This window comes from Typopeltis vanoorti, chromosome 23 (genome assembly GCF_054136105.1).
Source record: "Typopeltis vanoorti isolate ZY-2024b chromosome 23, IOZ_Tvanoo_1.0, whole genome shotgun sequence".
Classification (NCBI taxonomy): Eukaryota; Metazoa; Arthropoda; class Arachnida; order Uropygi; family Thelyphonidae; genus Typopeltis; species Typopeltis vanoorti.
In genome coordinates, this window is record NC_143571.1 from 8,678,017 (window position 1) to 8,692,320 (window position 14,304).

General features: G+C 37.5%; 1 protein-coding gene across 5 annotated transcripts in view; it reads right to left on the reverse strand.

Moving 5' to 3' along the window:
* Positions 1-14,304, reverse strand: part of LOC150093607 (cyclin-dependent kinase 4-like) — a 358,246-nt gene that overhangs the window by 13,934 nt on the left and 330,008 nt on the right. The window lies entirely within an intron of this gene.

Sequence of the window (14,304 nt, forward strand, 5' to 3'; positions counted from 1 at the left end):
GTATCGATCATATATTTCAATGTAATATCAATGGTACTACAATTTTAATATGCGCTTCACATCCATGGTAACCTGGACGTATATATATGTATTGGCTGGTAGCGTGGTTAATGGATAGCATTATACATGTCTGTAAGGAGATGTGCTTTGCATTATGGGAGATACTAAGGAAAGTGATCAGAACTTATTCCACCTTTACCACGAGTTGCCCCAGTCCTGAAAATACTTCAGGTGCAAACTTTGTTTGCTCACACTTATATAAAGGATTAAACCAAATGTATAATTGGTAGCATAGTGGTGAAAAAACTTCCATCAATTATCACCATGTCTTTGAAACTTACACACCACATTCCATCACCCCGTGCAAAAAAAAAAAAAAAAAAAAAAAAACTCGCATTACACAAATTGTAAGAAATAGAACTTATAAAATCTCCAGCAGTATTATTATTATTATTATTAAACAATACCTCATGGAGTCAAAGATTCATCTGGGAGATCCTTTTATCACACACACACATCTCATGTCTTAAACACACTCAAACTCCTTGCAGACACCACACTCTCAGGCAAGGCATTCCAATCATTCACAACTCTGCACGAAAAAAACCTGCCTCACTCCCCTACTCAAACCCTCTTTATACAGTTTCCAGGGATGACCTCTGGTTCTCCCCTGATCTCCCACTATTCTCTGTAGAACTTCTCCACCATTGATCTTATAACAACCCCTTACCAACTTGTAGGTCTCTATCATATCTCCCCTCTTCCTTCTCTCCACTAGACTCTGCAAATTACATCTTCTCAATCTTTCCTCATACTCAACATTCCAGAGGTCAGAAACTACCTTAGTCAGTTGCCTTTGGACCCTTTCCAACATCTCTTCATCCTTCTGAAAACCCGGTGACCAAATCTGGGCACGATAGTCCATGTGTGGCCTAATCAAAGCCTTATACAATGGAACAAGAATCTCCCTACTTCTACATGTCAGTGTCCTCCACATCATTCCCAGAAGTCTTTATGTTGTCTTCACAATTTTGGCGATGTGTCCCCTAAATTTTAGATCCTTATCCACTATCACCACCAGATCTCTTATTTCCTCTACCCCAACAATATATTCTCACCAATCATAAATTCTGCATCCCATCTTTGTTTTCCAAATTTTAAAACCTTACATTTTGCAACATTGAACTCACATCCCCATTTGCTTGCCCAATCACTCAATTTATTCACGTCTTCTTGCAAGGTCACAACATCTTCACTACTCTTTATGGTTTGTCCCAACTTTGCATCATCTGCAAACAACTGAATATCTCCATCCAAATCTTTGCCAATATCATTAATATACAAGTTAAATAGTAATGGCCCTAAAACAGACCCCTGAGGCACTCCACTAGTGACTTTCCTTTTCCTGGATATCGCACCCCCATACACAACTTGTTGATACCTATCAGCTAGCCAGTCTCCAATCCAATGCACTAATCTAATATCCAACCCCATCTCCTCAAGTTTGACTATCAACTTATCATGAGGAACTCTATCAAAAGCTTTTGCGAAATCCAAGTATATTACTGTGTATTCTTCTCCTCTGTCCAAGGAAGCAGTCACTTTATTGTAATAAGTAAGTAGATTACTAAAACATGACCTCCCTTTAGCAAATCCATGCTGTCCATCAAAGATTATACCATTGTTGTCAACCCAACTCTGGATCCTAGTTCTCACAAGCTTCTCCAACAACTTAACCACAACACCTGACACAGAGATAGGTTTGATATTTGATGCTATAGTTTGATGCTTGAGTTCGATCACCTCCTTTATGAAGTGGAACAATCATGCCCTCCTTCCACTCTTTAGGAACTTGACCAAGTGCAAGACTCGTATTAAAAAAATATGTCATGACAAGTGTCAACTCTCTGGCACATTCCTTCAGAATACGCGGTGATATATTATCAGGTCCCACAGCCTTATTTATATCTAGTTTACTCAACTCCCCAAACACCTCTTGCTCACTTACAGTCAGTCTCTCCTCCCCATCATCAACTGCTCTCAATCTCTCCATGAAGTCACATTCACAAGATTTAAAGATCTTTATGAACTGCTCATTAAGTATCTCCACCACACATGTTGCATCAGCTGTCTTTATACCTTTTCCTCCAATCAATGTCATCCTTCCATAATCATTCTTTCTTTTGCTAGCCACATATCGAAAGAACTCCCTAGGATTCTTTTTGGCTTCATTAGCTAACTGCTGTTCATACCTCTCTTTAGCTACTCTCACTAACCAAGTAACGCTCCCTACCTGGTCATTGTAGACCTCATGAAATTGGTTACTTCCACTTCTCTTATGCTGCCTCCACAATGCCCATTTTCTCTGTATCGCATGCTTAATCTCTTTATTCATCCATCTCACACCTATCTTATTTAACCTTCTCACCCGTGGTATACATTTAGATATTGCATCTACTAAATAGTTTTTGAAAATTTCCCAAGCTGCATTGATCTCTTTTCCAGCTAACTCCTCATTCCATGCTACACCTGCAAGCTGTCTCCTGAGCTCTTCATAATCACCCCCTTGTAGTTCCACATATACCCTTTTTTCACAGGGGTCCTTGCACTGCTGGCAACCACTCAGGTAATCACCTCATGGTCACTTTCACCAATTGGTGGATGATTTGACACCTCATTTATAATTACATCCTCCGATGAGATGACCAAATCCAAGACCCTTAATCCTCGTGTGCCCTCTGTTACATACTGTCTGAGGTAGTTATCCCTCAGAAACTCATTTTCTTTACTTCCAGTTGCTATCTCTTCATTCCAGTCTATATTGCCATAATTAAAATCACCCATAATGTTCACCCTTTTCTTATTTGCTTGGCTTATTTGACTATACATTTCACTATCACCACCATCCACATTACTAAGTCTATAACAACATCCCACCAAGTATTTGATTCTATTCACCATCTCACACCATACTGCCTCAAAACCACTGGCCCTATTTCCCTCTTGCATCTCTACCTTGTATGGACATAACTCTTTCTCTATCATCAATAGCACACCCCCTCCCTTTTTACCCCTTCTACCCTCACGAAACACATCATACCTTTCCATCTCTATTCCTGTCAGATGTCGTCCTCATCTAACCATGTCTCACTTATTCCGACAATCTTTGGGTGCACAGATGCAATTAGTGCAACCATTTCATCCGCCTTGTTTCTTATACTTCTAGCATTGGTATACAAACACAACAGCTCATTCCTGGATCTACAGCTAGTTCCACTGATACCACTCACTTGATGTAATCTCTCCATGCTGGACTGGGGCCATTTCCCTTTCTGCTTCTTCATTTCAGAACCCTTTGCAATTCCATCTGTTTCCTCTTGATCCCTGGTCATCCCATTTCTTTCCTGCCTACACATGCTCTCACCTCCTCTTGGAGCATCCACCTTTCTCACGCTGTGTACCTCTGTCTACCCTGAGCCTCCCCGTTTCCCTGCTCCTCTTGCACACCCATTCTCTCATTTTCTATACTCATACCACTCACTTCCCCATTCATTTCCACTTCTTCAATCTCTCCTGCTCTTCCAAATCACTCCCCTCTCGATCTGATTCATTCTCTCTATTCACTTCTCTACCTTCCAGCAGCAGTCTCTCCAAGCAACTCACACCATAACCACTCAAATGCAGTCCATCGCTCCCATACAGCTCACTTCGTCCCTCAAACTCATTCCACACATTAACAAACTGCACTCCCATCTGCTCACACATTTCAGCCAGAATATCATTCATAATCCTTGCTCTCCACCTCATTTCACCACAATCATACCTAGGCAACACACTGACTACCCTTCCTGTCACACTATTGTCTTTTATATTTCCAAGCAGTCTCCTGACATTCATTTTGACATGCTCTTTGTTCTCTCTCAAATCATTTGTACCAATTAATACAATTAACTCTTTTGTTTGCTCCCGCCTCATATCCAATGCCTCAATCACTCTACTCATTTTACCGCCTGGAAAACATACCTTGTGCATTTTATCCTCTAGCACACCTTTAATAATGGAGTCGCCATACGACGCCACTCGCTCATCTTTCATTAACTCTTTCATGCCATCATGATTTTTTTTTAATAGTTTTGACCTGAATTCTCTTAATTTCATTCCGCATCCATTTCATTTCTTGCCTCATCCAATCCAATTCACCTTCCGAATCTCGTGACACATTCTCTCTATCATTAAATCTTTCTAACTCTCGACTCCCTCTTCTCACTTTCCCTCTCATTCATCCTTCTTTGTTTCCATACTTTCGGTCCAACATACGTCCAACTTTCACTATCATTCTTCTCACTTTCACTCTCATTTATCTTTCTTTGTTTCCATACTTTCGGACTAACATGCGTCCAACTTTCGCTATCATTCTCACTTTTACTGTCATTCATCTTTCTTTGTTTCAGTACTTTCGGCCCAACATGCGTCCAACTTTCGCCATCATTCATTCTTTATTCGCTTTCTTTCGATTTTTTTCACTTGCGATTTCTGCATCACGCCATTTCTACTTTCATTCGTTCTCTCGATTTCGTTTCTTTCCACCTCACTTTCGTCCCTTTTAACATCCGTTACGGTTTTCAAATCGCTCTTTTTCTTTTTTCCTGATTTTTTAACATTTTTTCGCTTCTCTTTCTCACCATCCTCCTCTTTCAAACGTGCACTCACGACACAATCGGTACTAACACTTTCTGTCATCAATTTCATATTTGCATTCATCAGTTCCTCGTTCAGGTCACACTTTGCACACACCCTTCTTCCATCCGCACTAAACATCCACAAATCATTTATGTAATCGAAGGAATACATATAACAGACCTCACACTTAATGAAATGACTGAAATCTAAATTAAAATCATGGAATGACAATGCCGCAGCCATTTTTTTTTTTTTTTCTCTCTACAGGTTACTAGGTCTAATAATAACGATTTCGTAATTTAGTTTAGGCAAGAAAAATCACCCACACTAATAATACCGGTAGCGTACAACGTTTACAGCCATTCTTACTCAAACAATTATGCATATATACTTAATTATTCCTAGTAATACTTATCTGAATCAGGAGCTCTTCAAATCGCGTCTGCAACGCTTGGCTCACTATAGACAAAAGAAGCCAAGAGCTTGATTACCTCAATTCCATCATACCAAATAATGGCTATAATTGAACATTAATCAATAAAATCCTATGTCAATCCTCAAGACAACCAGATGAAATTGATAAACAAGTTTTCAGAGGAGCAATAATTCTTCCCTATATTTGATCAATCACAGACAAGATTTCAAAGTTGCTATGTCAACAGGATATCAAAGTTATCTTCTATTCCCTTAATAAGATTTCTAATCTCTTTAGGTTAGAAATCTCCAAATCTCTCCAAAATCTCATTATCCACCACTTAAGAAACCACCTGCATCTGTGAGTTGTACTATGTAGAACAGACAAGTAAGTCAGGAGAGGTACACACATCTGGAGAAAAAAAAAGGAAACACAAATCAGGATTGGAGGCACATATAATAAAAACCAAACATGAAATATTGTGGCAGTGAACTGAAATGATCCACATAGATTGAAGTTTCTATGCAACAGCATTCAAAGAGTCAGTTGAAATGATAAAACATCCACAACAATCTAACAAAGCATTTTACAATTTCTCTCATAAAATATCTAGTGAATATGGATACCAGTAGCACACATAATGCAACCAACCATCAAGTGTCTATATAACACAAGCATGCATTCCACCAGTTTTTAGCTTATTTTTTTTTATTTTATTCACTATATCACATGACAAATGATGTGAAAGAGTTATTTCATGAAACTAGTGGACTGTCTGAATTTTTTATTTTTCAAGTTGTTTTATGTCATTTAATACCAACATTACAATTTCATCAGTTCATGTGATGTCAGGAACATTATATGTTACTTACTTCATTTCACCAAGTAGACACAAAAGAAAAAAAATACATATATCAATTCTAAAAATTTTTCCAAAACTAATTATAATTTCTCTTTATTAAAAATCTGAATTGAAATTTAATGTTAGGAGTATACTTAAAGAATGGAATATTTCATGAACAGAAAAAAAGAAGTGGAAGACCATTATTACTTGATTTTGTTTTTTTAATTGAAATGATATTTTCAGTGGTGTAAGTATTGCTCAAACATATCCCACAACAAAGAAAAAAAGCAGAACGCTTTGGTTTAAGATTGGCAAGCCAACCTTTATGGGGAATTTGTTGTAAATGCAGCTAGTGTCGCAGGAGTTAGTGGAATAAATGTAATTACATGGGAAAATAAGAGCAAAAATAGTTAAACTAACAGTACACAAGACAATATTCAAACCAATATTCACTTTTAGATCTGAGAATAGAGTTGGAAATATGCAGTTAAGTGAAGACTATAGACTCCAGATATGAAGATTCTGAAAAGAACTATAGAGTGAACAGATGGAATCAATAGTAGAATCGTATTAAAAATTACGATATAAAAGAACTTGCCATTGTTAGCATCAAAAATATGGAGCTGAATTCAATTCTATACAATATACACAAAAACATAAGGTAAAAGTATTATTTATTAAATATGTTGCCATATATTTCAGTCTGAAATTAACAGCCTATCATCAGTGGCTTAAAAATGGTTTTTACCAGGTAGAATGCAAACAATTGATTTATTCGAAATAGAATGAGCTGAGTGATGTTAAATCTCCAATACCATTATGCTTTCACTGAAGAAAAGGTTAATCATAGCAGTGTAAAATAAATTGTGTATATATATACACACACACAAGTAATCCTCGTATAACGTGGATGTTAGGTTCCACAGAAATGCCGTGTTATATAAATCGCATTATGCGAGACTCAGATCACATAGAAAAAGTAGGGTTATGTTCCGAAATCGTTTTTTTTTAATTATATAAACAACAATGACATATCCAATAAAAAAATATTTTTATTTAATTTGGGTAATTCATTGAAGTTAAGAAAACGTATAAACTATGAAACAAAATACATAGTATAAACTTATAAAAATAAAATTTTTACATAAAAAAAGAATTACATATTTTATGTAACTCACCAGAAAATAAAGTGCCCAGCTTGAGATTAACACATTTATGATTTTTAATGTGCTTTCCTGGCAGAAAACGAAGACAACTTTCAACAATAAACACTTTATACGGTAAACATTTGACGTACATGAGTGCTAAAGGGTATTTTGCCTAATATAAATTCACTACTTATAATTACATGCGCGATACAGGCAGACGCAAATTTAACGAAGATAAAATTTGATTTTTGAGTCACGCGGTGAAAAATATATGAAAAGATAAAGGGTTACTACAATTTGTAGACTGCGTTATACGAGGGTTACTTGTATATAAAATATCATACTAAACAGATATCATCAGATGTAGTATCTAGTTGGAAACGACAGATCCCTAACAACCCCCCAAGGTTATATTTCTTTACCGTACATCAGCTAGCTCTCTTGGAAACTAGAAGAATTCTGAAAAAAATTAATATAAAAACGTGTTTTTCAACTCTTCCAAAACTAAGGTCAGTTCTAAGCCACCCAAAACAAGATCATAACCATCTTCAGTTCCTTGGTGTATATAAAATAATATGTGATTGTGGGAGGCCATACTATGGCCAGACTGAGAAGTCAATCCTCCTACGGCTAGAGGAACATCATACAATGGAATCAGGGCAAGCGCACTCTCAAGTCACTTCTTATTTTCAGTGAACACAAATGATGAAGGCTGCCAACACGGAGTAGATTGGAATGCAACATCAAATGTTTATATTTGTCATGATGAAGTGGAACGGCATATAGTGGAATCCAAAGAAATTGTCCTAGACCCTTCTCACATCAACAGCAACCTCAGTTATAGTCTACCTGACTCGCATAATTCTGCTATTAGATACTGGCATACACGTGAACTCATATGCTCACATTTGCACAACAATAGAACTACAGAGTGGACTATAACAACAATTCAAACTTAACTTCAGTTTACAAGTCTGTTATTATAATGGCACAGTGTTTTTATGGTTTTTTAATTTGCTTTAAGTGTTACCACATCTGAAGAAGTCGTTTTGACGAAACATGTTGTGTGCTCCATTAAATTAACCTCTCTATTTTCTCGGTTTCAGTCAGTCAATAAAAGATGAGCATATATATATATATACAGGGTGTTCGGGATAAATTTGACATATTTATAATTAATTATATTTTTCCGTAAGTTACATGTATTAACACACACTTCTCTTCATTTAAAAGTTTGGACTCTTTTTCATTCATATACAAGATGTCAGAAAGGATGGATAGCTGGAACCCACCTGAATCATGGAAGAGAATAACTTGTATCATGATGATTCGTGCCCGCCATCAAAATAAGGATATTACGACTGCTGCCCAATGCTCCCTGAATACAGTAAAAACAATCAGGCATGAACTAGAGACTTGCAATGGTGACTACGAGGATGTAGCAAGAAGAAAGATCCCTAGCAGACGATCTGATTGCGTTCGTACAGCAGAATTCCTCGCAAATCTGCAGGAACAGGTGTTGAAGAACCCTGGCATTGGAATTCGGGCTTTGTTCGTGGAGTTGCTAACTGTAGTCAAGCCCTGGATAACAAGGGTAGCCAATGGTAGGCCGTATGTATGGCAGCAGGATTCGGCCCCTTGCCACACCTCTGGGAAAAGTCAAAAATGGTTGTCTGAAAATTTCTACGACTTCACCAGTCCAAATGTTTGGCCTCCAAACTCCCCAGACCTTAACCCCATGGATTATTTTGTATGGGGCGCAGTTGAAAAAGACACCAATCGCACTTCCAGTAATACAAAAGCCCAGTTAATGGATAAAATTAAAACAGTTTTTGCGGCCCTTCCCAGGGAGACTGTAGCATCAGATTTGTTGATAGTATTGTAATTAACTCTGCCTGTAATGTTTTTTTGTCAATTCATTAAATTTAATAGATACAAAGAAGATTTTCTTTTTCCTTACGAAACTGTCAAATTTATCCCGAACACCCTGTATATTTCATCCGTTGATCTCATTAAATCATTTGTCTAGTTCGAGAACGTTTTGTAATGAAAAATGTCATCATCAAATTTCTGATAGGTTTCATCAATTAGTGTACAGAATACAATAATAATACTACATGAAAAGTTTCCCTTCATAATAACCTCCTATCATCAATGTTCCTTTGTGGGCCTGGTTGGCTGAGTTGTTAGCATATCCACTCTCCAAGCAAAAGGCTGTAGGTTTGAATCCTGCCACGGGCATGGATGTTTGTGATTGTCTGTGAAAATACTAGTGGTGGTGGGCAGTAGATGGCGCTGGTAGTTTCTGTTTGTATTTGGTGAACTCAGTGATGGAGACAGAGAGTTATAGAGTAGGTGCCCTACCTCGATGAGTCTTTGGAGTCCCTGCAGGTGTCACGTAATAATAATAACAATAATAATAAATTTGTCTGCTACCTATTCGAACTCCAGTATTGTTAGATTTTATATTGCAGGGTTTTCAGGCACTTCTACCTATATCAATCCACCTATATCTTAGGCCTCCGATTGTTTTTTGTTCCCCCTGCCTTTAAAACACCTGCTTTGCTAATCTTCCTTACCCTCTGCTTAATTAAAGTAACCATATTATCCAAGATTATCTCTGCTTACATATTCCCAAAAGCTAACAACATCAAGTTCCTTCTTAATATCTTCTAGTATATTGTTTTGAATAATTTCTCTTTCATTCTATATAAATTTATTTTGTTGCCTCCTCCTTTGCTTATTCTTCTGTCTGTTTCTATAATTAATTTCCAAATTTACCATTTGATTAAAAATTGTGTCTAAACAGCTGAAATATTTTTCTTATTCTATATATTTTCCATCCAGGAAGTAAATATGTTGATATATTCTTGCCTATTTTTGTAGTCTTTGTATTTTAAGTGATGATTTTCACCCTAAATTTATTATATCAGTTATTCAATTTAGTTAAGGAATCCTGAAGACGTATTTGGATTTATTTAAGAGCATAACATCATGTGCACAGAATAAAGAGTTGGGATTAGCATTTCCCATTTTGATATCAGCTTAAAGGACTTAGGGGATTTGACACTAGAGATACTAAAATGTAGTGCGTGCACTACATACTCTTTGCTAAGGGAAAATGGATTGTAGTATGAAAGCAAGAGTTAGAAAGTAGAAAAATGAAATAACAAATGTTAATGCTGAGCGGCATAAAATTGACAGTGTCATAAAGAATGGGGTTGAAAGTCATGGTAAGGTAGTTTATGCAAAAGATAGGCCAACAGACTGTACGAATAGCAGGTATGAAAAGCAATGAGGAAGAAGGGCGACTGAGTGGATAGAGAAACTGAATAGCAGTGAAAAAGTAATTCGGGACATGAAACCAGAGATGGTGAAAATGAGGCAAGAGATGAAGCAATTGCAGGATGAAATGGGGAGAATAGCATACATATGGAAGAGTGAGGAAGACTGCAATAAAAGATGGCAATGTGAAAGAGGTGATGAATGATTTGAGGGTGGCTATGTATGGGGATTCAATTGTTAGAGGTGTGGTTAATGTGCATAAGGTTTGCTTGCCTGGGTAGAATGAGTTGAGTGAATGAAGCACTAGATACAAAGAGTCAGCGAGCAAAAGAATGGTAGTGGCAGGAGGCATGAATGATTCAGTTGGTGACAAAGTAAGAATGGATATCAGGCAGGAAAGTAAAAGATAACAGCATGGTGGGAAAGGTAGGTAGGTAGTGTGTTGTCCAAGTATGACAGTGATGAGCTGAGATGACAGGCGAGAATTATCAATTGTATGCTTACAGAGCCATATGAGAAGGAATTCATTTCGCAAATGTGTGGGATGAATGTACAAGAGACACGAGTTATATTTAAATGGATTTGGTGTGAGTCAGCTGGAAGAAGTGTTGCTAGAAGAGAGAATAATAAGCGAAGTGAATGGAAGACTACAGAAGTAGGAGTTGATGTGGAAGAGCAGGAACGTAGGGTTGGAGAGTGTGAGCAGAGAGGCAACCAGCATGAGTGTGGAGAATGAGAGAGAAAAGGAACATAAGACAGACAGGGAGGCACTGTGTGAGAAGTGTGGCATGATGGATATAGGAGTAAATGTGTGAGTGTGGAAGAAAGGATTCAGGTGCTTAAGGATATTTGGGAGAGGCAACATTTAGTTCCGGAGAGTGGTGTAATATCAGTAATGTTAAAGAAGAATGGCTGTGATGCGGGGGGGGGGGGGGTCAGTGTGACTTGTTATATAATCAGAAATGAGCTAGTGTGTATGTTTACCAATGCCAAAAGTTTTTGAAATAACAGGAATGAAACTGTGGCACTTTTGAGTGAATGAATAGCATTCAATCACCCAAAAATTGTTGAAATAAGTGAGGATAACATCCTGACAGGAACAGAGATGGAGGGATATTATTATTATTACATAACACCTCCAGGGAGTCCAAAGACTCATCGAGGGAGGGCACCTACTCTACAACTCTCCATCTCCACCAAACGCAACTACCTTCATCATCTACCACCAATCACCACTAGTATTGTCTGTGAAAAACACTACTAGTATTTTTCACAGACAATCACAAACATCCATGCCAATGGCAGGATTCAAACCTGCAGCCTTTTGGCTGCAGAGTGGATACACTGACTACTCGGCCAACCAGGGGCATATGATGGTTTTTTTTTTTTTTTTTTTTTTTTTTTTTTTGTGAAGACATGCACTGGGTAGAAGAAGAGAAGTGCTGTTGATGATAGCAGAGGAGTTATGCAAGTTTAAGAAGCAAATGGTGTTCAAGCAGTATGGTGTGAGATACAGGTGAACAGGATGAAATATTTGGTTGAGTGTTGCTATAGATCTGGTAATGTGGAAGGCAATAAGAAGGAAATGTATAGCAAATTAGTCTAATTAATAAGAAAAGGATAATCATTATGGGTGATTTTAATTGTGTAATACAGACTGCAATGAAGAGACAGCACCTGGGGATAAGGAGAATGGATTTTTTAAGTTTTTGGAGATCTATTTCGGGTAGTATGTAATGGTGGTGGGGGGAAGCACTAGGATCAAGGATCTTGGATTTGATTACCTCATCAGAGGATGTTACTGTAAATGAGGTATCTCCTCCAGTTGGTGAAAGTGATTACCTGGGTGGTGTCCAGCTATATGAGGACTTTTGTGAGAAAAGGATATTATGTGGAATTATAAGACTAGTGATTATGACAAACTCAAGAGATGGGATGTAGCAATATAATGAGATGAGTAACTGGATGGAAAGGAAATCACTGCTGCTTGGACCCTGCTCAGGAATTGCCTGGAAGAGGTAATGTCTGAATGCATTCCCAAGGTCAAGAAGTGAAATAAGGTAAGTGAAACTGATGAAGAGCTGAGGCATACAATTTGGAAAAAGGCATTATGGAGGCAGCACAAGATGAGAAGCAGTCAGTTGTGAAAGGTGAGGTAAGGGTAGCAAAGTGCAGTATGAGCAACATTAGAGGGTGCCAAATTATTATTATTATTATTATTATTATTATTATTCCTGATACCTCCAAGGAGTCCGAAGACTCATCGCGAGAGGACATCTTCAACTGTCTCTACACCTTACCTCTACTACGAATCAACGCCATCTACCACCCACCTCCAACACCACCACAACTAGTAATTTTTGTCTGTAAATTGCGTGTGTTCTGAAGGGCCGATTTATAACTTTAGATCTTTTGTCCATTACAATTTGATCTGTTTCACTTACTCATTGTTGCATGTAAACCATAACATGTTGTTTTGCTACAAGAATGCTGGTTTGAAATCCAGCAAAATAAACATCTTTTTATAATTTAGTGTTTTGGTGTTGTAACAACATTAAAATAAGTTATAAATGAAAGGAAGATCATGTTTTTAGCAATCTACTTACTCATTATAACAAGGTGACAAACACACTGGACAACAGGGATGCACACACATAGTATATTTAGATTTTGCAAAAGCTTTTGATAGATTGCCACATGACACACTGGTAATTAAATTGAAGAGATGGGATTAAACAGTAGATTTGTGTACTGATTGGAGACTGGCTGTCTGATAAGTATCAGCAACTTGATACTAAAAGAGGGAAGTCAATGGTATGCTTCTTTACTGCTTGATTTGTAAATGATATTGAAAAGGGCTTGAATGCAGATGAAACAAAGTTGGGAAGCAAGAACTAAAAAAAAAAGTGAAGCAGATGTTGTTGCCTTAAGACTTGAAAAGACTGGGTGAATGGGTATAAGAGTGGGGTTATCTGTTCAATGTAGCAAAGTTTAAGGTTTTAAAATTTGAGAAGCAGAGATGGAATGCAAAGTACAAGATCAGTAGGGATATCCTACAGGAGGTGGAGGAGATAAGGGATCTGAAATTTTGGAGACGTTTTGCTAAAACTGTGAGGGCAACACAGAAAATTCTGGCAATGATGCAAAAGACACTGACATGTAGAAATAAGGATGTTATGATTCCATTGTATTAGGCTTTGATCAGACCACATATGGATTACTGTGCACAAATCTGGTCACAGTAATCCATATTTTGTTTTCAAAAGGATGGACAATCTACTAAGGTGGTTTCTGATCTCTGGAATGTTGAGTATGAAGAATAGAGGGAATGCAATTTGCAGAGTTTAGTGAATAGAAGGCAGAGAGGGTGGGGACATTATCAAGATATATAAGTTGAAAAGGGGTCATTATATGCGTGGATAGGCTTATGTGTTCGTCAGACACATTGTAATAGATTTCACAGTATGATATGAACACAGATGGATAAGAAAATAACTATTTATTAACTTAGAAGCTAATATTTTGCTGGTATTATATCCAGCATCTTCAGAGCACACAACACAAAGTTTGTTACAAAAGCAAGACAACCACAATCCGGTGTAACAATGGGGCTAGTATAAGTAATTGCAGCGTGGAACACAAGACTAAAGTCCTAATATGTTCACCCATCCGTTCACCTAAGGACAAATGCACTCCTTTATCACATCCAGGAGTCTATGAAGTGCCCTGTTCTTGCCATCAAGCCTATTATGGACAGACAGGAAGAACTGTGGACATCCGCCTCAGTGAACACAAAAAATATATCTGACACTTTCGCTATGGTAAGTCGGGTCTGGCAAACCATGCTTTGGATACCCCTGCACACAGGATCAATTGGAAAGAAACAAAAGTAATGCACAAAGCTTCTACAAGTCAGAGAGGTTGTTCCTGGA